Here is a 25,493-nt window from a genome sequence, read left to right on the forward strand (position 1 = left end):
GACAAAGCAGCAATCTTTTCCAAGGTTGGAATAACCCTGGGTTTAGTAGCGCAGGAACTGGGAATCCGTTTATCGGCCAACAAGGGAATAGGCCGTACTCCACAGTTAGCATGTTTCAAAGTATTCCTCCCCTTGCTTCGGCTTGGAATCCGTATCAGGGGTTATCAACTCCCTACAATCCTTTAGGAGGAAACTTTGCTGGTTATGGAGGTTATACGGCCGGAGTTGGTCAAACTCCAAATTTTGCTGGACCACAAGGCTTGCCTTTTGGTTCAGCCGGTTCTACTGGTTACTTCGGGCAGCCTGGTGCCTCCCAAATTCCAGGACAATCTTTTCAGAGATTTGGGTGTTTTGCCCAGTCTGGGTGGAATCCCCAAGGTCCTCCTAGGCTTCTGTTTCTGGCAACGTTAAACTTGCCAGATCTCACTAAGTTAACAAATGACCCAATCAAGTACAATCCGGCCTGGCCTCCGATCCCAACCAAACTCCCTTCGGACATTCTAAAATTCGAAGGGAAGAGTGGTGAAGACCCAGGCGACCATGTAACCACATTCCATTTGTGGTGCTCATCTAACTCCCTTATCGATGACTCGATTAGGTTGAGACTCTTTTAGCGCACCTTGACTGGTAATGCGGCCAAATGGTACATAGAGTTGCCAGGGGGCAACTTTACATCGTTCGCTGACTTAGCCAATATTTTCTTAAATCACTTCCATTTTCCTATCCGCTATGATGCCGGAACTGAACTTCTGGCCACCTTCCGTCAGGATAAGGCAACCCACATTTCTGACCATATTCAGGAATGGAGACGGAGAAAGAGGCTCATTAAATCCAAAATCCCTCCGAAGTACTGTCTCGAGTGGTTTTTGAAGTCTTTACAACCCAAGATCTCCAAGGATGTCTCCATGTCTGGGGTCTATTCTGAGGAGCAAGCCATTTTTAGGGCCCAGCAATTAGAATTGATCTACTCTCAGTCTGGGATCCTACAAAAGTACTTGCTAGATGCTCCTGGATCTAAGGTTGAGGTAGCTAAGTCGAAGCCAGGTCTGCACATGGATGGTATCGTCGGGTCAGTAGACACAACTACCATGAACTTGTTGAATTAATTGCAGCAGTTGTCCTTACAAACTGCTTCTAACAACCAAGTCACATCGTCTAATCCCCTTGCTTCGCAAACCTCTTCAATAAATGTCGTCCAATCTGATAATCCCAAAGGAAATAAAAATTCCAATGGGAAAAAGAAAGGACGAGGTAAGAAAAAGAACCAGGATGGGAAGCCCGATGCAAATAAATCCGGCAACAACGCCGGTGGTGGTAGAAATGAGTCAAGAAAGAAAGTCAAGTTTTCGTGCAAGTTGTGCAGTGGAGACCATCTAACTCATCTCTGCCCTAAGATTGAAGATGCTCAGTGCTTGTTAGGATAGCAAGGGACTTCTAGTTCTCAAGCTGTGTTAACCAACCCGTTTCCCCAAGGGCAGCAACTTCGTGCTGGCGCGAGTTCGAACCCTGGAACCTTCGCTGGGGGCAACCAGGAAGGGGAAAAATCGTCAAATGTTTTCATGATGGGTTCTAACGTCCATGTGGCTACTCGGTCATGTGATTATGGTGAAGCCGAAACTTCCAAGGACAAGACTGTTCCAGGAAGTACTGACCTTCATATTGAGCGACCCCCTGTTGAGACTATACCACGGATACCGAAAGGTTCCGCTAAATGCGCGATGATTAATCCTAATGCTAGGGCCACCCAGAATTACTCCATTGTGGAGGATCTGGCTCAGAGTCTGTGTGCCATGTCCGCTTTAGAGGTTCTCCAGTCGTGTCCAGCTCAGAGAAGCGCTTTACTCTCCACGATTGGAGCAGTCGATCTGCTAACTCTTTAGTGCTCACTTTTGACATGTTAAATGTCAAAAGGCAACTCCCTCATCATATGGCTTTTCAAATAAAGTCTACATACCAGAAAATCAATATTTTTCGCACCGTAGTAGATGAAGGAGCTTCCACATGCGTTATGTCGATGTCATGTTGGAAGGCTATTGGATCACCTTCGGCTGTTCCTTCACCCACCGTCTTGACTGCATTTGACGGTCATTCTCACAAGCCGCATGGGATTATCCCGGCCTTTCCTATATGTGTTGGGGGAAAGGTCGTCAATATTGAAGTAGAGGTCATAGACGCTAACCTAGACTATAATCTCCTATTAGGAAGGAACTGGGTATACGAGATGGATGCCGTTGTTTCGACTCTGTTTCGTGTTATTTGCTTTCCTCATGAGGGGAAAATCATTAAGGTTGATCAATTGGATTATTGTCCAGTTCATCCTCAAGCAAGCTCTGACTCTACTGTCCCTTTAGTGGATAACCCTCGCCTGCCAACTGAGAATTTAGGAGTAGGGATGTATTCCTCATTGATGGGTACGTTTGATCTTCCCTCTCCTTTTGCTAAAATTAATGCTATTTCATCATCTAAGGAGTCTCCTCGAGAATAGTTCTTCCGAACTCATTATTTTTCAGACCCTTGGACCTTGCCTTCACCTACGACCACATTAGCTGAAGGACAAGTAAATGGAATGGCATTCCCTATATCTGCAGCTGAGCTTAGATATCAGTCTATCGTAGACTCTGCAGACAACCATTCTACTCCTTTTTCTGAAGAGGAGTTAGATGGTCATGTGGCCCCGGCTTGGAGCCTTGATTCTACCTCTGCCTTGGACTGCTTAGATTCGGTTCTGCCTTCTGAAAAAGCAATCCTCGAAGTAATGATGGGTATAGATCAACCTTGGGAAGACTTACACCATCGTTCATATTTTCTTCCTCCATTGCAGGAAATAGAATCTAGATTCTCCGAGCTCTTCACTAGTGATGTTTGTACGGTGTCGAACCCTTTGGCTCCAACACACGTTCATGCCAAAGGTAATATGTCAGTAATTTCAAAAACGATACCTATAAACATCTCTAGGGACCCTAACGTCATCAAGAATATCTTCATCGGAATTGAGTGTTCGCCTGAAGAAATTCAAATTTACACCGACCTATTCAAGGAATATCGTGATGTATTTGCTTGGTCTTATGAGGAAATGCCTGGCATTGATCCTTCTATAGTTCAACATGAGATCAAGACGTACGAAAACGCAAAACCAGTTCGTCAAAGGCTTCGGTCGGTTAACCCTAGGAAAGCAGCGGCTATCAAAGCTGAGGTTGAGAAGCTGCTAAGGGCAGGTTTTATATACCCTGTTCCTCTTACTGATTGGGTTTCTAATCCAGTCCCTGTGGACAAAAAGCAAGGAACAGTCCAAGTATGCATCGATTTTAGGGACCTAAACAAGGCTTGTCCGAAAGACAATTACCCCACGCCATTCATTGATCAGATTATCGACGAGTGTGCGAGTAATGAAATCTTTTCCTTCATGGATGGTTTTTCGAGTTATAATCAAATCTCTATCCGTCCTGAAGATCAACATAAGACAACTTTTATATGTCCCTGGGGTACCTTTGCATATAGAAAGATGCCTTTTGGTCTTAAAAATGCTGGAGCCACTTTTCAGCGGGCCATGTCATACGCTTTCCATGACATCAAACATATCATCGAGGCATACTTGGATGATCTCGTTGCTCGTTCTCGAAAGAGAACTGATCATCCTAGTCATCTTCGATTGGTTTTTGAACGTTGTCGTTTTTATAAAATCCGGTTGAATCCCAACAAGTGCGTTTTCGCGGTTACATCCGGTCGGTTGTTAGGGTTCATAGTGTCCAATGAAGGGATTCGGGTTGATCCCTTCAAGGTTGAGGCAATAGTTCAGTTGCCTCCCCCGTCCTCAATTCGTCAACTTCAAAGTCTTCAAGGGAAGGCTAATTTCTTAAGACGGTTTATAGCAAACTATGCCAAGATCACTAAAGGGTTCATGCGTTTGCTACGAAAAGGAGTTCCATTTGTGTGGGACGAATTTGTGCAGCGGTCGTTTGATGCTTTGAAAAAGGCATTAGTCTCTGCCCCGCTTTTGAGTCCACCGGATTATAGTAGAGACTTCCTTTTATATCTCGCTGCAATAGAATCAACCATTGGTATGGTTCTAGTTCAGGAGGACGATGCTCTTGCCGAGCACGTGATTTATTATTTGAGCCGAGGCTTAATAGGTCCTGAACTCTGCTATTCTCCAATTGAGAAGTTGGCCTTGGCAGCTGTCCATGCTGTCCAGAGGCTCCGTCATTATATCTTGCTACGCAAAACTTTTGTCTTAGCGGCGGTCAATCCATTTCAATTTGTCCTCAGTAGGTGAGTGATTGGGGGCAAATATAATAGATGGATAGTCATTTTACAAGAATTCGATCTCGAGTTCTTGTCTGCCAAGTCTAAGAAATCTATGGTTTTCGTGGAGCTAATTTCTGAGCTTCCTTGTGGAGAGGATACTGTTTATGAGGAAAGTTTTCTCGACAAACATTTATTCCTCATCTCTTCACTCGACCCTTGGTATGGAGATATCATTGTTTATCTCCAGACTTCGAAGTTTCCATCTACTTTCTCCAAGGATGAACATCGCAAATTACGTCACCTAGCTAAAAACTATGTTATCATTGGTGACACATTATACCGTCGAGGGATTGATTCAATCCTTCGGCACTGTTTAACCTTAGAGGAAGCAGAGTCTGTGCTCAATGATTGCCACAGTGGAGCTTGTGGTAGTCATCTATCAGGGCTTGCTACAGGCCAACGCATCTTACGTGCCGGCTATTTTTGGCCTTCACTCTTTAATGACTGTGTGGAAGCAGTAAAATGCTGTCACCCGTGTCAAATTTTTACTCGCAAGATGCACGCACATCCAGCTCCCCTTTTTCCCGTTGTCACCGTCGGTCCCTTTACTAAGTGGGGTATTGATTTTAAAACTTGTAATCCACCTTCATCGGCGAATCACAAGTACATTATCGTGGCTGTAGACTACTTTACAAAGTGGGTTGAGGCCATGCCTACTTATAAGAACGATAGTGACACGACAGCTTTGTTTCTTTTCAATCAGGTTATCTCAAGATTCGGTATCCCAAGAGAGATTGTCATTGACCATGGCAGTCATTTCCAGAATCAACTAATGTCCGAATTGGCTCTTAAATTAGGTTTCCGTCAGGAGCATTCGTCCCCTTATTATCCTCAGGCCAATGGACAGGTTGAGGCAGTCAATAAAACTCTTAAGACGATACTCCAATGGACAATCGATAAGAATCGATCCAATTGGCACATTATGTTGTATTCGGCTCTTTGGGCATACCGAACCTCTGTCAAAACGGCTACTGGTTTTACTCCTTTTTAGTTGATTTATGGGATGGAATCTATCTTTCCGGTTGAATGTGAAATTCCATCTCTGAAGTTGGCTGTTTAGCTTCTTCCTGAGACTTCGAGTCTCGAGGAGCGCCTAGTTCACTTGGAACATCTCGATGAGCAGCGTCGAGATGCCACCACGATGAATGAGGCCCATAAGAAAAGGGTTAAAACGCAGTATGATAAGTCTGTCCATCCTCGAGTCTTTTCTGAAGGTGACCTTGTCCTGGTCTATGACCAAGATAAGGACGCCTTGGGGGCGGGAAAATTTAAGCCTATGTGGTACGGTCCTTTCATTATTAAACGAGTTTTAGAAAAAGGATCGTATGAGTTAACTGATTTCGAGGGAAACAAGCTGGTGGAGCCCCGAAATGGGCTCTACCTAAAGAAGTACTTTGCTCAGTTTTGGCCAGGCAATGGCTTCTTTGTATTTTATGTATATTTGTACATATATCATCGAGAGTTTTCTGATATCAGCACTTTTTTGTCTGCTTTGGCAGGTGTTGATGGATGATTTGGTTTATTTTGGGTTCGCCGATGGTGCTAGTCGGCACACTCAGAATCTTGCTTCCGCAGCTTGGGTATTCTATTATCCAACTGGTCAATTGATGGCATCAAAAGGCGTGTGCATCGGTCCTGCTTCAAACAATATGGCCGAGTATACTACTGTTATTAATTTATTATCCGAGGCAATCTCTCATGGGATCGACTCGTTGGTAGTTTATCTTGATTCTCAATTGATAGTGTCTCAATTAAATAACATTTATCGGGTACGGGATCCATCTTTATATCGCCAGTATTTAAGGGTGAGGTTGTTGCAAAGATCATTTACTTATATTAATTATTTGCATATTCCAATATCTCATAATTGGTTAGCTGATTCTATTGCTAATCAAGCATTAGACTGGCATATTAATCATTCATCACAATAAAATCAAGCATCAAAAAGTCAAACTGTATATATATATATATATATATATATCATAAAACATATCGGGTGTATATATGCGTGTCCAAAAAATATACAAAATTGGGACTCAAATGCCCATAATCATGTCCGGCATATCTAATGCCTCGGCTCAGGATGAGCGTCTAAGTATGTCATTATAGCATTGGCCACGCGCCAAAAGATGTGAACCCAGTCACGTGGCATGCCAACCACATGACGCTGCATATCCTCAGGAAGGTCCTCTATGACGGCCATCGGTACTCGGCAGCTCAGTCTCGCCAAGTGTCGCTGGATGTTGTTTAGAGTCCATTCTGTATCAGCAGCCGCCTCTTCGGCTCCTCGGCCACGCCGTCCATGCCGCGGGAATCCATCTGGTCGTACAGGCCTAATGTCTGGAACATGATCATCATATCAGTCATTTGAATCTCATCAAAAAAATATTTTTCAAAATTCATCATTATATTTGAAAAATCCAAAAAATCATAAAATCAAAAAATCTTACCAATCTCGCCCCATGCTGCATTCGGTGGTAACGCTAAATCAGGATCTCCTCGGAAATCCAGTCCAGCATAGGGGTAGTCATCCACAGTGATGATCTGCTGATCCCACCAGGTGAAGAAGTCATCGTCGAAGGCAGTCCTTGGGACCTCCCCACCCCCTAGACGTCCTCCTTGGTTTTTGACAGACTTCCTTTCCATGTACTCGCATAATATATTTCGGCCATCATGTACCCCTTCTGACCTCATATATTAGGGGGCATCTGTTATAGCTCCAAATCTCACTCTTATGGTTTGTGATGTTGTACTCATGGCCTAGGGCAACCCCTCCTTCCAGACCTGGTCCTAAAATTTAAAAAACAGTGTTTTATCCCTTATACGCGACATTGCCCTGAGTTAAACGCGTGTATACGCGGGTATGTGTATATCCAACCCGCGTGTATGTATTAAAACACTTAAAAAAATATTAAATTCCTTCTTTTCCGGCGGAGATCGCAGGTTTCACCTGCTGGTCACCTGTTAGTGCCCGTGGCCCAACTGTTCCCAACCAACTCCTAACTAAAAAACTACTTTGGAGATGGTATAAAAAGACCTCAAAGGGAAGGCCTAGGAGAGAGAAGAGAGAGAAAGGTTATTATGCTGAGATTTTTCCTTGACTAGGTCTGAAGTCCCTTGTGCCTTCTGCACTTCCCCCATTTTGTATAGGAAACCTTTGTTTCCTTGTGTGTTGATGTTCATCCACCATTTATGACATCATGGAGAGAGTCATGGAAGGAGTTTTGTTAGAGGCTTGAGGGTGGAATGGATCCAGAAGGAAGCTTTGCTTGGAGCTTGCTGAAGGTGACTCAGGTGAACATATTCCTTTTTTATGTACTTTATTTGTCTATAATAAAAGAAACACATGTCTTGGTTCCCGAAATGAATCTTCTTTATGTTAATGATATTCATGTTTTGAATTCATGTGTAAATGGTTGTTTGGATTTCATAACTAACTACCTTTCTTTATAATATGAAGATGGTTTCTTTATAAGTTTTTGTCCGTGTACTGTTGTGTTCTTTGAATTGTTTGTTTTGCAGGACAAAAGTGAAGAAGGGAACTCCAAGAAGGGTTTGGACCCTAAAAGGCCTTCTCAAACGTAGGACCGAAGGTACGTACCCTTATCATAGAATTTGCTTATAATAGCATAATGGTTGTATGAATGCATGTTTCTTTGAATAGACAACTTTTAGTCTGCTAGGGTTTCACCCAAAAAGCCCTAGGGGAGGAATTCCCTCTACCAACTCCCCAAAAACTTATCACTACTTAGATATTACTTACTTAGCCCTTCTTATACAATCTCATGGTTCGGGGACCATGGGTAGATCTTTACAGCTGACTTTACACTTTACAAAATAAGGGCGGACAACCCTTTATGACTCATGACACCTTCGCACTCCACAACCATAAAATGCAAAGAATTTACAACTTTATTAAAAAATTTCACCCAAAACATGGGCTTTTAGCCCCAAAACTTCCATTAGGGGATCCCGTTCCCAACATATAGCCCACAACAAAGAGCAGTAGTAGCCCCTGCAGGAGAAATATTGTTCACCTTTGATGCTAAATCACTAGTGTAGATGATGCAAACTCCTATAATTGAAGGAACCACTCCTTTTTCCCATGGAATCCTCAATGAAATGTACCAGAAGTTAGACTTTGCTAAAAGAGCTAAAACCCTGGAACTTTTCATTACTAAAGAGAACCCACTGCCTAGCAAAAATCCTCCATATCCATCCTCTTCTTTCCTTGATAAAACCATGGATATAGTCATTGTGCTTTCATATCTGCTAGGGTATTATTCAAATCAGTGGCTTGATGAGGCCATAATAGGTTTGATGAGCCCCAAATTTTGGTAACATTTTGGGCTCATTTGGCCTACTTACCTTGCTCAACCCTTCATTTTTTATCACTTATGCATCATTTCTTAGTATATTCATGTTATTTGTAGGAAGAAGGGCAGTCATTATGCCTATGTGGCTAATACATGATTATTTCAGGTTTTTTGACATTAAATGGAGCAAAAACCACACAGATGGAGGCAAGGAGATAGCCAAGGTGGCATTGCGGGTTTATAGGAAGGTTTTCCACAGCCTTGAATGACCTTCCTCGTGATCTCCACCCCAACTCTGAGCCCCAACAGCTATCACCACCGAGCTAGAAGGCAGCCAACGGATTGTACAGGAACAGGAGTTTACTTTTAGTTGGACAGCCAAGCCCCATTAATTTAGGAGGCCAGCTTGGCCCTCATGATGTATAAATATTGAGGCTGTAGCCTTCGATGGGGACTTTTGAACCTTTGTTGCAGATTTTGGAATCACGAGCTATAGCTCTGTTTTGCTATTTGTAAGCCATTTTTGGCATGTTGTTAGACTTATGATTATGATCTTTTAATAAAAGGCAGGCAGATTTGGATTCAATTCTGAGTTCTTAGAGGAGCTATAGCTCTCAGGTTAGGGCCCAACCTGAGAGCAATAGACCTCCTTTCCTTGTATTGTTACTTGTCTTTCCTTTCAGCATTTCATTTCTTTGCTTTGACATGCATTTGGAAAACACAGTCTGCTGATTCGAATTTCTTGAGGTGATTAAGTAGGTTAGTTGATGGATAACATGCTTTCAGCAGCTTAGATTAAAGTAGGAGGATTAGAATTCATCAGAGTTCCAAGAAAAGGTTGATCGTACACTCACTTCCACCTCTGTTTAGAGATTGGGAGTGTAGACCGTGCCAACCACCAAAAAAACGCAGTTTTACATGTTCATGCAAGCTTTAAAGTCATATTTCCATTGGTAGAAGTGTACATGCATTTAGATCTTGAGCAATAACCTTTTTTTTCCAGCACCATGCACGATTTCTATCTTAACTTCAATCACTGTTCTTTGGTTTGTAATAAAACAGTTAGAATAGGTTGATGAATTCTCGGTTTTGTGCAAGACAGAGGTGATTTGTTTCATTTACACTGCGCAGCACCACTTCAACACTTCCTTATCCTTCTCAGCCATGCCCAAGCCATCTCCTTACCTTCCAGCTAGATCCTTTGCCCACCAACTCTTCCATTATCCACGTTGCCTCTTCTTTTCAGCCTTCCATTGCCTCTACCCTTCTATCGACCAACCAGCTTTATACACCCTCTTTCCATCTCATCTCTCTATCCATGAGCCATCACAAGCTCCCCTCTCATCCTATCTATCCACCCATACAGCTCATTCACTCCTCCATCACCCAAAACCCCGACTGCAGAACATCCTGTAGAAGTTAGCAGACTTCCTGTAGAAACCCCGAGCTTCCTGTAGGATCCCCTGCAGACATCCTGTAGAAGCTTGCAAACACGGTTGCCAGGCACCTGAACATTGTGAACTTATGTAGAATGATGTCAGGGATCCCCTGGAACCTCTCAGAGTCCACCTGACCTTTCCCAAGCCTTCCTCCCCTTTAAACTACCCTTGCACAGTCAAGACCCAGTAAGAAGCACAATCATAATAACTCCAACCACTTGAGCAAAAATCCAAAAACATGTTCTCTTCATATGAAAGTAGTTTAAACTCATGCATCTCATCTCACTAGAAGTAATAACATCATTTTTAGAAGTTGCATTCCCACTATTGCATCGTAAGGATTAAGCTGGTCATATTAGGGTTTACTAGGGTTTCCATGTTTGGTTGGCTTTCAGTTCATTTTTGCAAAGTAGGTTAATTTCCTTTGAGATAGCCTTCGTTCATCACTTAAAAAGCTTCTTCTGAAAACATATAGAAGTTGGCTTGAGCCCTAGCGGACTTGTGCCAGCTGACCAAGTGACAGCTGCGACAAGAGCTAGTACTTGTGCATACAGCACCGTCGCTTCCAAGTTTGTTACGAACTACCGGGTTGATAAAAATAGAGAAGGAAGCTCCAGGAGTTGTAGCATTATTGCTACAATACTGGAGCTCACCATATTTTTGGCGCCGTTGCCGGGGAAGCCTCAGAGTATTAGTAATTGTTGCTTTTCTTCTATTTTCCTACTCTCGCCTTCTGCCAAGTAGTTTATTTCATTTCCATTGTGCAAAGGTAGCATAGACATTTCCTGCTTTCATAGATTAGCATTTCAATTCCGCAATTTCAATTTTGCAAGTGTAGATTAGCATTTCCATTCCTGCAATTCCATTTGAGCAAAGTAGATTAGTTCTTTCCTGCTTTCATAGATTAGCATTTCAATTCTGCAAGCGTAGACTAGCATTTCCATTCCTGCAATTCCATTTGAGCAAAGTAGATTAGTTCTTTCCTGCTTTCATTTCAATTCTGCATTTTATTTCAGCAATATAGTTAGTTGTAGATCAATCTGTTTCAGTTTTTCAGGTACCAAAGAAAAAAAAACAAAAGCAACCAAAAAGTCTTTCCATTTCATGCCTCGTAGGAATCAAGATAAAACAGGCAAATTCTTACCCAACACCCCCACCACATCACTGAGTCACCCTTCTCTCTTCTTCGGTGATAGTGATCCAGAAGAACCTATAGGTGAACCTCCTGAGATATACGAAGATCCTATAGCAGAAGAAGAATTAGAGACCATCCCATCTGAACCTATGGCTGACAATAGAGGAGAAGATGAGAGAATAGAAGGTGCCTTCCCCGTTTGAGAAACCAATGGAGACATGAAGATGAAAAACATTAGTCCCTCCGCTCTACCTCACTTCCATGGACTGACTACTGAAGATCCTGATACCTTCCTGTTTGAGTTTGTTGTCCTTTGTAGAACCTATGACTATACTGAAGATGAGCAGAAGCTGAAACTCTTCCCTTCAACTCTTAAGGATGCAGCATTACGCTGGTTCATGGGCTTACCTGGGAATAGTATCACCACTTGGGCTCAGATGCAGAAAGCTTTCAATACCAAATACCGGGACTACTGTAGGTCCAAGGAAACCAAGGGAGAAATCTTTCAGATGACCATGGGAAATGATGAGTCCTTAGAGGATTATGAGGAGAGGTTCCAACTTAGCTATAAGCGGGCTAGGTGCACACTTGACCCTGAATCCCTCAAGTTGGTCCTGCTCCGAGGAGTCCCTGAAGACCTCTTAGATACCCTTCACATGTTAGCTAGGGGAGATATTTACCAACTGCCTTATGAGGACATCAAGACTGTGTTTAGAAACCACTCTAGGGTAGCCCGGAAACGAGGTAGAGGAAACCTCCTCTCAGCTGGTATCCCTTTCTCCAAGCATGAGTTTGCAAATAAATTAGAAGATCTCAAGAGTGAGGTGAGACAGACCATTGCCATGCAACTTGACACATTCAGGATCCAGCAGAAGAAGGAAGAAGCTGAGAGGGCCTTGGCTATCTTCTGCCCTAGATGTACAAGGAGACACGCTAAGAACGAATGCCCATTGCATTCGGTTGAAGTGTGCTTCATTTGTGAGGAGGACCATCCCACAAATCAATGTCCGACCTTACCTCGGCTTAAAGCCATGTACCAAGGGACAGAAGCCCCCACTGAACCTCTCTATTTCCTTAACCAAAGGAGGCCAAAGGACCTAGACCTTACCAGCAGGGGATGCAAGGGGCACCCCAAGCTTATTACAGCCCCAACCAATCGACTCCTATGCCTTCCTGGGGTCCCCCTGCTCATCCTTCCTGGTCTATGCCTCCTCCACGGTCTTATCCACCTCAGTACCCTACTCAGCCCACTACTCATTCATATCACTCACATGCCCAGCCACAGCCTCAGTGGAATGCACCTCAGTCGGGGTGGAGGCCCCAGTACAACACTCCTCCCGCCATTTTGCCTCCACCACCAGTTCAACCTCAACCATTACCTCCTGCTCCTCCAAGGCAACCTCAAATACCTGCTCAACCGAACCCAAACCCCAACAACGGACAGGCCCAGTAGGTATACATTGGGGAGACATCATGCCCTACCTATGCTGTGGAGATCCAGGAGATCAATCTTCGATCTGGAAAGACTCTTCCGAATCGCCAACCTCCTCCCCCAGAGGACGAGGAAGACAAACAGGAAAGTGAACCAAAGGCTATTCCACCCTTTCCTGAGAGACTAACAACCACCACACAACCCAAACCAGAGGAGGATGAGCTTCTAGGAGAGCTCAAGCAGTTGTGTGTGAAAATACCACTTCTCCAAGCCATCAAGGATGTGCCAATATACAACAAACTGGTTTAGGAAAAGTGTTTCAAACACCCAGGCAGGAGAAAGAGAGATGCTTCAACCATCAATGTCTTAGGACAACTGTCTGACCTTATGTTAGGACAAGTCATCTGCCCAAAGTACCTAGATCCTGGAAGTCTGGTAGTAGATGTCCACATCAATGGCACCATCATACCTCACACCTTGATTGATCTGGGGGCTGCCATTAATGTGATGACTAGGGATACCATGCTCAAACTCAATCTTCAGGGTTCCTTGAGGAAGACCTCGACAGTCCTGCAACTAGCAGATCGCTCCACCGTGACTCCCGAAGGGATTGTGGAGGATGTCTTGGTCTCTGTCGACTCTTGGGAATACCCTGTAGATTTCTTGGTTCTGCAACCCAAGGCAAAGCTTACTGGATATCCTCTTATTTTGGGAAGGCCTTGGTTAGCCACTGCAGATGCTTACATAAGCTGCCGTGCAGGAAACATGACCATCAAAAATGGTCCTATGTCCAAGCAGCTAGTCCTATACCCTCCTGCCCAACCCTCCTTAGAGCATGACTTACCACTGTGGTTGGAGGAAGGAGAAGAGGATGAGGTGTACTCACCACCTTTGTGCACCCTAGATACCACTAGAAGAGACCCCCCAACCGAGGATGACTTGATTGAGACCTTGATCGAGAATCCACCTTCCAGTGCACTATCCTTAGAGAAATTGGTGGAGGATGCCCAAGCTAGCACCTTAGTGGACCTTTGTGCCACCAACCCTGTCACTCCCAGAGTCAAGAATGTGGAGTTCGGCCCTGAGAGAACGTTAAAGATCAGCTCCTCCCTATCTCCTTCCCAGGAAAAGGAGTTGTGTAGCCTGTTGGCCAGCCATCTAGATGCTTTTTCTTGGAGCTATAAGGAGATGAAAGGAGTCCATCCTTCGGTCTGTACCCATCACATATACATCAAAGAGGATATCAAACCGGTTAGGCAACCTCAGAGGAGAATGAATCCAGCCCTTATGGACATCGTCAAGGAAGAATTGCAAAAACTGCTGGATGCCGGATTCATTTACCCCATCTCAGATAGTGAATGGGTGTCCCCTCTGGTGTTGGTTCCCAAGAAAAATGGGAAATGGAGAATCTGTGTAGACTATTGAGAACTGAACAAAGCTACCAAGAAAGACCATTTCCCTCTACCTTTCATAGATCAAGTGTTGGATGGACTGGCAGGAAAGAAGTTCTTCTCTTTCCTGGATGGGTTTAGCGGGTACAACCAAATCCAAATCAGCCCGGAAGACCAAGATAAGACCACCTTCACTTGTCCTTGGGGTACTTTTTCCTACCGAGTTCTTCCCTTTGGGCTATGCAATGCTCCTGCTACCTTCCAGAGAGCTGTCTTGAGCATCTTCTCGGAGCTGGTCCATGATGCAGTGGAAATCTATATGGATGACTTCACTCCTTATGGGTCCAACTTCCAGGAAGCATTGTCCAATCTGGGAAAGGTCCTAACCAAATGCATTGAGATGAACCTGTCCCTTAGTCCTGAAAAATGTGAATTCCTGATGACTGAAGGGACCATGCTAGGCCATACCATTTCTTGCCAAGGGTTACAAGTGGATCCTAACAAAATTGCTCTCATCAAGAAGGTTCCACCTCCCCAAAAGGTAAGGGATGTTCGGAGTTTCTTAGGATTAGCAGGGTATTACAGGAGATTCATTAAAGACTTCAGCAAGCTAGCCTCGCCATTGTTTGGCCTGTTGGCAAAAGATGTGGAGTTTAAATGGATTGACGATTGTCAGAGGGCTTTGAATGAATTAAAGGACAAGTTGGTGTCAGCCCCAATCTTGAGAGGTCCAAACTGGGCCCTACCTTTCCACATCCACACTGATGCCTCGAACAAAGCCATAGGGGCAGCTTTAGGACAAGTTGAACAAAAACTTCCATATGCCATTTACTTTGTTAGCAAAAACTTATCCAAAGCTGAACTGAATTACACTGTAACCGAGAAAGAATTCCTGGCTGTGGTCCATGCACTGAACAAGTTCCGACATTATATTACCGGCTATCAATCCTTTGTACACACGGATCATGCTGCAATTAGATATTTAATGAATAAACCAGATGTGAATGCTCGTATTATTAGATGGTTACTTTTGTTGCAGCAGTTTGATTTGACCATTGTTGACAAACCAGGTAAAGAAAATGTTGTTGCTGACTTTTTATCTAGATTGGATTTGTCTGCAGATGAGGATGGAACAGTGGATGACCAGATGCCCGATGAACATCTGTTTGCTATCTCAGTACTCTCTCCATGGTTTGCTGATATAGCAAACTACCTTGTTTCAACACAGTTCCCTCCGCACCTATCTTCAAGAGAGAAGAGCAGAATCATCAGAAAAAGTGCCTCCTTTACTTGGATCGGGGGCAATCTGTTCAAGCTTGGCCCTGATCAGATCTTAAGGCGTTGTGTAAGGGAGGAGGAAGTCTTTGATATCCTCCTCACCTGTCATGATGGGCCTTGTGGAGGAAATTTTGCAGCAAAGAGGACTGCCTTCAAAATCCTGCAGGCGGGCTACTATTGGCCCACAGTTCATCAAGATGTCAGAAGGTATATCAGCCAATGTGACCAATGCCAAATAATGGGGAAACCGACTCAAAGGGATGAGATGCCTCTCCAACCTCAAGTGACTCTTGAGCCATTTGAGAAGTGGGGTATGGATTTTGTGGGTCCAATCAACCCTCCTTCGAGGCAAAGGTCTTACATCATTGTGTGCACTGACTACCTGACAAAGTGGGCAGAGACTAAAGCAATCAAAGCAGCAACAGAAGAAAAGGTGGCCGAGTTCTTAAGAGAAAACATCTTCTATAAGTTTGGCTACCGAAGAGAGCTGGTCACAGATCAAGGAAGCCAGTTCACATCCAACTTAATTGAAGACCTACTAGCTCATCACAAAATCAAGCATAGGACTTCCACCCCCTATCATCCACAGGCAAATGGGCAAGTGGAAGTCACCAACAGAGCATTGGAAGGGATTTTGACTAAGGTGGTGGGCAGCAGTAGGAAAGATTGGGCAGATCGCCTCGTTGAGGCCACATGGGCTTACAACACCACCTGGAAGACCACCACCGGCTTCACACCTTATGAGCTGGTCTATGGGAAGAAAGCTTTTTTGTCCATTGAATTTGAATACAACACTTTGAGGATGGCAGCTCAGCTGGACCTAGATCTCAGCCATGCACAACAAGAAAGGTTATTGCAACTAAATGGACTGGACAAGCACCGAATGCAGGCCCTCCTTCACTCAGAAGTGGTTCAACTTCAGAGAATGGTGTGGCATGACCAACACCTCAATGACAAGCAGTTCCACCCAGGAGATTGGGCATTGTTGTATGACTCTAGGTACAAAGATTTCAAGGGGAAGCTGAGAACCATATGGCTGGGACCATATGCAGTGGAAAAATGTCATGACAATGGATCTGTTCTTATTCGGACCATTGATGAGGAGTCCATCCCCATGCTTGTCAATGGGCATCGATTGAAGATCTACTGGAAACCTCTCAAGACAAGAGTTCATTAAAACTATGGAGAAATCAGTGTTTGTCATAGAGAAGGGTTCTGCCTCTGCTTTGGGCATACCCTGAAAGATCTAAAAAAATAAAAAATAAATTAAAAAAATAAAAATAAATAAATAATAAAGATCCTTGGGTGAAAACCTTTCTCAGGCTCCCAAGGCAGGTAGTAGGGGTGAAAACCTCATTGAGGCGCCCCTATTGTCTTTCAAAAAAAAAAAAAAAAAAATTGAAAAAGATCCTTGAGTGAAAACCTCTCTGAGGTGCTTAAGGCAGATGGCAAGGGTGAAAACCTCATTGAGGCACCCCTGCTATCTTTCAAAAAAAAAAAGAAAAAAGAAAAAAAGAAAAAAACAATAAGCAAAAAAGACAAGGACAGCAAGTTTATAATGTGAAAATGCATGCAGGTTGCAGGTGTTCTATGAAGGAGAGGAGGTCTTTTAACGCAAAGCCAAAGATCCTTATCATGCTGCCAGGAGACCTCACCAGCACCTCCTCCAAGAATACTCATCTTCTCCAAGGTATGGGCACGATTTCATCACAGCTTAAGTCTTCTACAGGAAGATGCAGACTTTCTACAGGAAGGTGCAGACTTTCTACAGGAAATGCAAACTTTCTACAGGAAGTTCTGTATTTCTACAGGAAACTTCCTGTAGAAGTTCGAGACGGCCCAGAATTCATTTTATGAGGAGATCTAACGACCAAGGATCAGTTTGGACGCATGCAAGCTACTGTTGTCACCCTTACACACTGCTGTCACCTCTTTCTACCATCCTTGTCGACATGCAATGAAGTTACCTGCACCATCAAAGCAGATCATTGAGTTATCAAGAGAAAGCAATTTTTAAGATGAAGAAACGCTGAGATGTCATACCATATCCATCCCAGCCATCCATGAGCTCTGTGAGCGTGATCGTGCGGCCATTGCCTTCGTCGTGCAGCATGCACCCGAGGAGGAAAAACGGTTACAGGACATCCTGCAGGAGTCCCGTAACAGTTAAGCCCGCTAGAGTGTACACCATTCACCAGGCTTGCCACATGCAATGAAAATGCGGGCGCATGCAACCGAAGCATCTGATTCATCATCAGCGGCCTGCGAATATGAACCTTCGGGCCTGTGCAAATCCACCAGCAGCAAATGAATCCACTCATCGTCGTCCAAGAGCCGAAAAATCGTGTTGCGGCCGCACAGGTAAGTGCCTCGACCCTTTCTTCCGTCGAATTGCATGAATTTTACTTTGAAAATGTTTGCAAGTGTGAAGTGAATGGGTTGAGCGGTTGTATGGCCATTCGACTGGCCATGTCGACCAGTTAGTGGTCTAGTTTGATGTTTGGGCGGTGGTCGTGGCAAAAGAAACGGGCAGTGCACATGTGAGAGCCATCCCGTTGGGAAAAATGAGTTTTAACAGAAGAGATGGCGGCGGATCTGCGGGGAATGATGCGGCAGTAAGGGAACTCGTAGGCGAATGATGGAATGACGTCGTCCAACGGTCCGGCAGGGACAGCTCACCCCCGCGCCACGGATTCCACCGATTCAAATCTAATCGGCTAGATTGCCACCCCATGCATTTATCATTCACCGTTTGAGACTCGAGTGATCATCCGGATCCCTCTGCAGCTCGACACTCCAAGTCTTTGGCCATTCGAATGCCTGTGAAGCAACACCAAGAGCGCAGACCCACTGCAGTATCCTCCAGGATTCGCGCGCTGCTCCTACAGGAAAGCTGTTTCTACAGGAAGTCGGGATCCTCACGTCAAAAGGTGGCGGATTAAAAAGGTAAGCCTGAACTCTCCATGCAATTGGTTTTGAGGGTGGCAGAATCATCGTCTACAGTCTGGTCGTAGAAAATTTTTGCAAATATTGTCTGCCATGCATGAACTGTCATCCTACAGGATGTCAGTGTAATTAAGCTGTGTTAAGGTCCTCAGGAGACAAGCTTCGTGAATTATATGCATGACAGAAGCGTAATTCTACGCTCTGTCCCAGTAGGCCAAATTTCTTCCGCATTCGCCACCTCCAGCTAACGCAGCAGTTTTTCACCATGCCAGGTGGGTTCATCAGAAGGGAACCCACTGATTCAACGAAGTTAAGAGAAAATCCTGAGGTGGTGGAGCTCTTCACATGAGCGCAATGGATATCCTTCTGTGACAAATTGCAGGGCTATGACGACGAAGTGGCAGAGGAGTTTTTGCAAGCTCTGAGGCCGAAATCCAAAACATTGGCCACTGTTAACTTCAGGGGTTTGAGCCTCAAACTCACCCCACAATTCATCAGCCGAGTTACGGAGCTCCCAATGGGATTGCCATGGGATAAAGAAGAAAGGAAATTGGGCCAACAGGCTAAGAAAGAATTCTTTCCACCAGAGGAGGAATTCTCAGAAGACAAAAATGGGGTTCGTAGAACTAGTTTACTGCCACCATGGAATGAAGTTAGCCTGCAGATTATGAAGTACATCACCTGCGAAGGCCGTTTTAGCATTGTATATGGGTACCACTTTCGGTTACTCACTGAATTAAGGCACCAGATGGATCTACCTGTAGAAAACAAGCTCAGTCTCCCCTACTTTCTACTACAGTCTCTGATTGAGTGTGCCACCAAGTTGAAAGAAGGCACACCAGACCAGGTAGCCCACCATGGACTCATCAAACTCCTCGTGGAGGATGCGCTCCACACATACAAGGTTCCTCTCTCATGGGAAGCCTTCAGAAATTTGACCAAGGATGGTGATATAAAAATGCTGACCGAAGAGCTCGGTTCATCTAGCAGTGAGGAGAAAGAGTCAGTGCCCACAGGGAAGAAAGAAAAAGGCCAGAAGACCACGACCACGGAGCAGAAGAAAAAGCAAGAGAAGAAACAAGAGAAAAAGGGTGCCAAAGAGAAAGATGACACACCCATCTTGACAGCAAGAGAGAAAGGTTGCAAGGCAGAGTGGACAAGGCTGAGAAGGTCCACATCAGCAAAAGTGCCTCGACAGCAACCGCAACCAAGTCAAAAAGCAAAACTCATGCAGCAAAACAAACCAAAGCAGTGACACCTGTTTCTACAGGAAAACTGAAACCGGCTTCTACAGGAAGCCCGAAATTAACTGAAAAAGGGGCTTCTACAGGAAGCCCGAAATTAACTAAAACAGGGTCTTCTACAGGAAGCCCTGAAAAAGTGAAACCCAAGGAGAAGAAAGCTGACATCCTTGAAAGGGAGGTAGCAGCTGTGTTGGCCACCCTTAGCACACCTCCTAAGCCAAAGGAGAAGAGAAAGAGGGAGACCCCTCTATATTTTAAAGCTAGAAGAAGTGTGAGAATAAAGACGGGCAAGCCACAGCCTCCGTCCAGCAGCCCGATCATTATTGAAGATGCCCCTACTTCGCCCAAGGAAAGGTCCCCCTCGAGGATATCAGTCACCTATGAGAGGGGGAGCCCGAAGAAAACTACGTGGCAAGAAAGGTTAGACCAATTGACTACAAAAGCTTGGCTATAGGATGCTGAAGATGCTCTACAGGAAACCTTAGCCAGGCTTAAAGAAACTGAGAGAATGGAAGGGGAAGCACCCTTATCACCACTGAGGGAGGGTGAAGTAGAACCACCAAAGGAAGTGGAGAAAGAGCAGATACCAGAGCCTAGCCCTCAGCCAAGTCTGAGTTCATATTACACCTTTTGAGAGGCTAGCAAAATTATACCTCAGAAATTTACTGTGCCACTATTTTTTGCATTGGAGGAAGAAAGAGTCCGTACACACACGTGGATGAAAATAGCCAAGTCAAAGGGTGTGGTGGACATAGGTCCCTTACAGGAGCAGCTCAAGGAGGCCAGAAGTGAATTGTCCATGGCTAAACACGTGGCAAATTGCCAACGAGTGTTCCTACAGGAAGAAAACCAAAAGCTGAGATTGCAGTTGCAGGAGCTGAGGGCAGGGATAGGTACATCCTCCAAGGACACCACAGCAGCACAGCAAGGCAAAAAGGAACTGAACACCGGTCTTGGGGAGCCAACCACACCTCTACAGGAAGCAGAACAGCAAGCACAAATTGAGGTGCAAGCTCTCAGACAACAGCTGCAGCAGAAAGAGGCACAATTGGCCTGCATGGCTAGCTGGGCCATGGATGCTATCCAATGCAGACAGCCGGCCAAATCCTATGGCCTGTACTTGAAGGACCAATGGCTGCAATTCCAAATCAATACCTTGGCGCAGAGAGGCATCTCTCAGCTCCAAGACCCGCAGCAATTCACTGAAGTATGCAGTACTAGTTCATCAGAGGATAAGGCCAAATTAGCGGAGTTCTACCTCCATAATCTGGCCCTGCCTAATGTAGTTTCATGGGATCCCAATACGGCCTTGGGAGATATGCAATTAATGGTGTTTGCCTCATGGCTGAACCATGAGGAAAAAAGAGCAGCAGAAGCCAAAGTGGTCATGAACCGAGAGCTGAACGAGCCATTGCTCATCAGACCAGAACCAGGGGATCCAGTTGCACTAATCTCGGCACACCAACATTTGTCCACTCACCCTCAAGCTTCATTAAGATATATGGATCAACAGGCCCAAGCCATAGCTCATTTTGAGGACATGGAGAGACTGTTAGGAGACAACGCTGTCCAAGCATGCACACGCAGATGGAATACATTGGCACACAGTCTGAAAATCCGAGAGTACCATACCCCAACTCGGATGAGGGAAGCTCTGGTACGGGTAGCCCTCTATAAGAAATCCATGCAAAACCTCCAGGCCAGCTGGATTGGCCTTAAACTCAGCCCACCACTGCTGCTAGGATTGATGGAAGGCAGCACAGAGAAAGATGATAATGAACAGTGGGAAGAGGTAAACAGAAGGGTTGGGTTTCATATCAGCAAGGAGGAAACTACTACAGAGGCTTGGGATGTAAGAGTAGCAGTAAAGGCAATGAAGGATGAAGAGTTGGACTAGTTGCTCAAGGATGAGCAAATACTTTAGCTGGGGGGTGATGATGAGCCCCAAATTTTGGTAACATTTTGGGCTCATTTGGCCTACTTACCTTGCTCAACCCTTCATTTTTTATCACTTATGCATCATTTCTTAGTATATTCATGTTATTTGTAGGAAGAAGGGCAGTCATTATGCCTATGTGGCTAATACATGATTATTTCAGGTTTTTTGACATTAAATGGAGCAAAAACCACACAGATGGAGGCAAGGAGACAGCCAAGGTGGCATTGCGGGTTTATAGGAAGGTTGTCCACAGCCTTGAATGACCTTCCTCGTGATCTCCACCCCAACTCCGAGCCCCAACAGCTATCACCACCGAGCTAGAAGGTAGCCAACGGATTGTACAGGAACAACAGTTTACTTTTAGTTGGACAGCCAAGCCCCATTAATTTAGGAGGCTAGCTTGGCCCTCATGATGTATAAATATTGAGGCTGTAGCCTTCGATGGGGACTTTTGAACCTTTGTTGCAGATTTTGGAATCACGAGCTATAGCTCTGTTTTGCTATTTGTAAGCCATTTTTGGCATGTTGTTAGACTTATGATTATGATCTTTTAATAAAAGGCAGGCGGATTTGGATTCAATTCTGAGTTCTTAGAGGAGCTATAGCTCTCAGGTTAGGGCCCAACCTGAGAGCAATAGACCTCCTTTCCTTGTATTGTTACTTGTCTTTCCTTTCAGCATTTCATTTCTTTGCTTTGACATGCATTTGGAAAACACAGTCTGCTGATTCGAATTTCTTGAGGTGATTAAGTAGGTTAGTTGATGGATAACATGCTTTCAGCAGCTTAGATTAAAGTAGGAGGATTAGAATTCATCATAGTTCCAAGAAAAGGTTGATCGTACACTCACTTCCACCTCTGTTTAGAGATTGGGAGTGTAGACCATGCCAACCACCAAAAAAACGCAGTTTTACATGTTCATGCAAGCTTTAAAGTCATATTTCCTTTGGTAGAAGTGTACATGCATTTAGATCTTGAGCAATAACCTTTCTTTAGCACCATGCACGATTTCTATCTTAACTTCACTCACTATTCTTTGGTTTGTAATAAAACAGTTAGAATAGGTTGATGAATTCTCGGTTTTGTGCAAGACAGAGGTGATTTGTTTCATTTACACTACGCAGCACCACTTCAACACTTCCTTATCCTTCTCAGTCATGCCCAAGCCATCTCCTTACCTTCCAGCTAGATCCTTTGCCCACCAACTCTTCCATTATCCACGTTGCCTCATCTTTTCGGCCTTCCATTGCCTCTACCCTTCTATCGACCAACCAGCTTTATACACCCTCTTTCCATCTCATCTCTCTGTCCACGAGCCATCACAAGCTCCCCTCTCATCCTATCTATCCACCCATACAACTCATTCACTCCTCCATCACCCAAAACCCCGACTGCAGAACATCCTGTAGAAGTTAGCAGACTTCCTGTAGAAACCCCGAGCTTCCTGTAGGATCCCCTGCAGACATCCTGTAGAAGCTTGCAAACATGGTTTCCAGGCACCTGAACGTTGTGAACTTCTGTAGAATGATGTCAGGGATCCCCTGGAACCTCTCAGAGTCCACCTGACCTTTCCCAAGCCTTCCTCCCCTTTAAACTACCCCTGCACACTCAAGACCCAGTAAGAAGCACAATCATAATAACTCCAACCACTTGAGCAAAAATCCAAAAACATGTTCTCTTCAGATGAAAGTAGTTTAAACTCATGCATCTCATCTCACTAGAAGTAATAGCATCATTTTTAGAAGTTGCATTCCCACTATTGCATCGTAAGGATTAAGCTGGTCAGATTAGGGTTTACTAGGGTTTCCATGTTTGGTTGGCTTTCAGTTCATTTTTGCAAAGTAGGTTAATTTCCTTTGAGATAGCCTTCGTTCATCACTTAAAAAGCTTCTTCTGAAAACATATAGAAGTTGGCTTGAGCCCTAGCGGACTTGTGCCAGCTGACCAAGTGACAGCTGCGACAAGAGCTAGTACTTGTGCATACAGCATCGTCGCTTCCAAGTTTGTTACGAACTACCGGGTTGATAAAAATAGAGAAGGAAGCTCCAGGAGTTGTAGCATTATTGCTACAATACTGGAGCTCACCAAGGTTTCCTCTCCATATTGTCTTCAGAGTCAAAGCCCTCTATCTTGTTTAATTTTATTCAATTCTTGGTAGATGCCATCCATGAAGAATTCATATTTTACTACTGAAGAAGTGTTTCAGTATTCTTCAGTATTCATTTATATGTTTGTTTATTTTCAAGGAGACAGGTTTCAGTTTGTGATGAGCAAGCTAAATGAAGAAGGTGAACCTCAGTCTATCATCTTCTAGACAACCTTGTTGATGAAAGATCAAAGGGGCTTCACATACAAAACATTCATAGAGATTTTTATCCATCCAGCTATGAGCCTCCTCAGTGGTACAATAGAACCCAGAAGCAGTGAAGAAATTAAAAGGATTATGAAGCTAACTCACCAAGCTAGAATAGGGGATTGGTATTTGTACCAAAATTACACAGAATTAAGGATATATGAATCTGAATTGGCCCCTTAAAATATGCCAAAGTTCCTCCCCATGAGTATCTTTTCACTAGAGTATATAAGGAATATGATAAATGTAGATGAAGTACATTTTGTAGGAGCAAAGAATAAATCTCAATTTAAGATCAAATCCGAGATTAGTCATTTTATTTGCAACAAGAGGGCAACAAGTGACGAGGTTGATAAGAATTTGAAAGAAATGAAGTTCACCCAAAGTTTCGCATGGTCCTATGAACCATGGGGTATCATGTCCAAGAAAATGGTGGAAAACAAATCAACACCTTATATTCACACTCACAGGCCTAAAATAGAAAAATTCATGAACCAGACAGAGTGGATGCTTGAAACCTAGCAAGAGGCAGATGAGAAAATACTTTCTTCTTCAAGTGCACAGACTCCTAGGTAGTAATAAAATTGTAGTACAAGGGACAGACCAGATAAGGGCAAGGAACATGAAAAAGAAGCAACTGGGAAAAGACATAGAGAAGATCAGTGACCAGGGACTGATACTCCTATAAAGGAGTTCAAGTTACCAACCTCAGTGATATTCCTAGTTCATCTCCAGCAAGAGGTCAATGTTTTTCTATGACTCTGATCTTAGAAAGGAAACAAACTCTTCAAATTCCCACATCTACCAATGTAATAGGAGAAAAGGAGGAGACCATTTTTTATACTTTCAAAGAGATAAAGATCAAAAATGAAATGTTGAAAAAGAGCACTTATTCTCAGTTCTGGAAGCAAAGTTCTACTTCCCAAGGAAGAATTCTATCAACTTTTGATTCAGGGAAAGGGAAAATGCATATGTCATTCGTTGAGGCACAAACAACAGAACCTAAAACTTCAGCTGATTATAAACAAACTTCCTTTGAGTTTGATGCCAAAAATGTTCATCCTATTGATCAACTAGAAATGCATAAGCAAAATGGTGAGATGATCTCCTCCACTCTAATAAGTGCCTCTATGAGTTTGTTTAAAATGCAGGTGGCTTTATCAAATACCCAATCTCAGTTGAAGATGGAAAAGGTTTCATCTCAATCAAAAGATAACAAAATTAAGTCCTTGGAAGATTTAGTGGTGAAAATTGGGTATGATCCATCAGATGTGAAAGCAGTAGAAGAGATTATTAAAAATAAGGAGGTTGATATAGCAGCCTTGAGAAAACAGCTCAAAATTCCTGTAACACAGGATCCCTTGACTAAAGAAATAGAGGAAACAAAGAGTTAGAAGGCAGAAATGATGAAACTGATAATGGAGCAGTCACTCCAAATAAAACAAAATGGAAATAGAGATGGAGAAGATGGTATAGGAAAAGGAGAAAGCAACACATTTGACCACCACCACTATGGAGGTTGTCCCTCTTACAGCTATTCCAACAACTACTCTAGCAACTACCAATATAGGGACAGGAAGTAGTGCAAAACAACTAACCAAATCTATGGAGAGCATGAACCTTCAGACAAAAGAAATCAAGAGATTGGAAACTCAAGTCAACATTTTGCAAGACCAGATTAAAAGAGATGAGAGTGCACGTTCAGTAGATCCTAGAG

The sequence above is a fragment of the Pinus tabuliformis genome, chromosome 2_1 (assembly GCF_031772625.1).
Source record: "Pinus tabuliformis cultivar Carrire ecotype Pingquan chromosome 2_1, CPIR1, whole genome shotgun sequence".
Lineage (NCBI taxonomy): Eukaryota > Viridiplantae > Streptophyta > Pinopsida > Pinales > Pinaceae > Pinus > Pinus tabuliformis.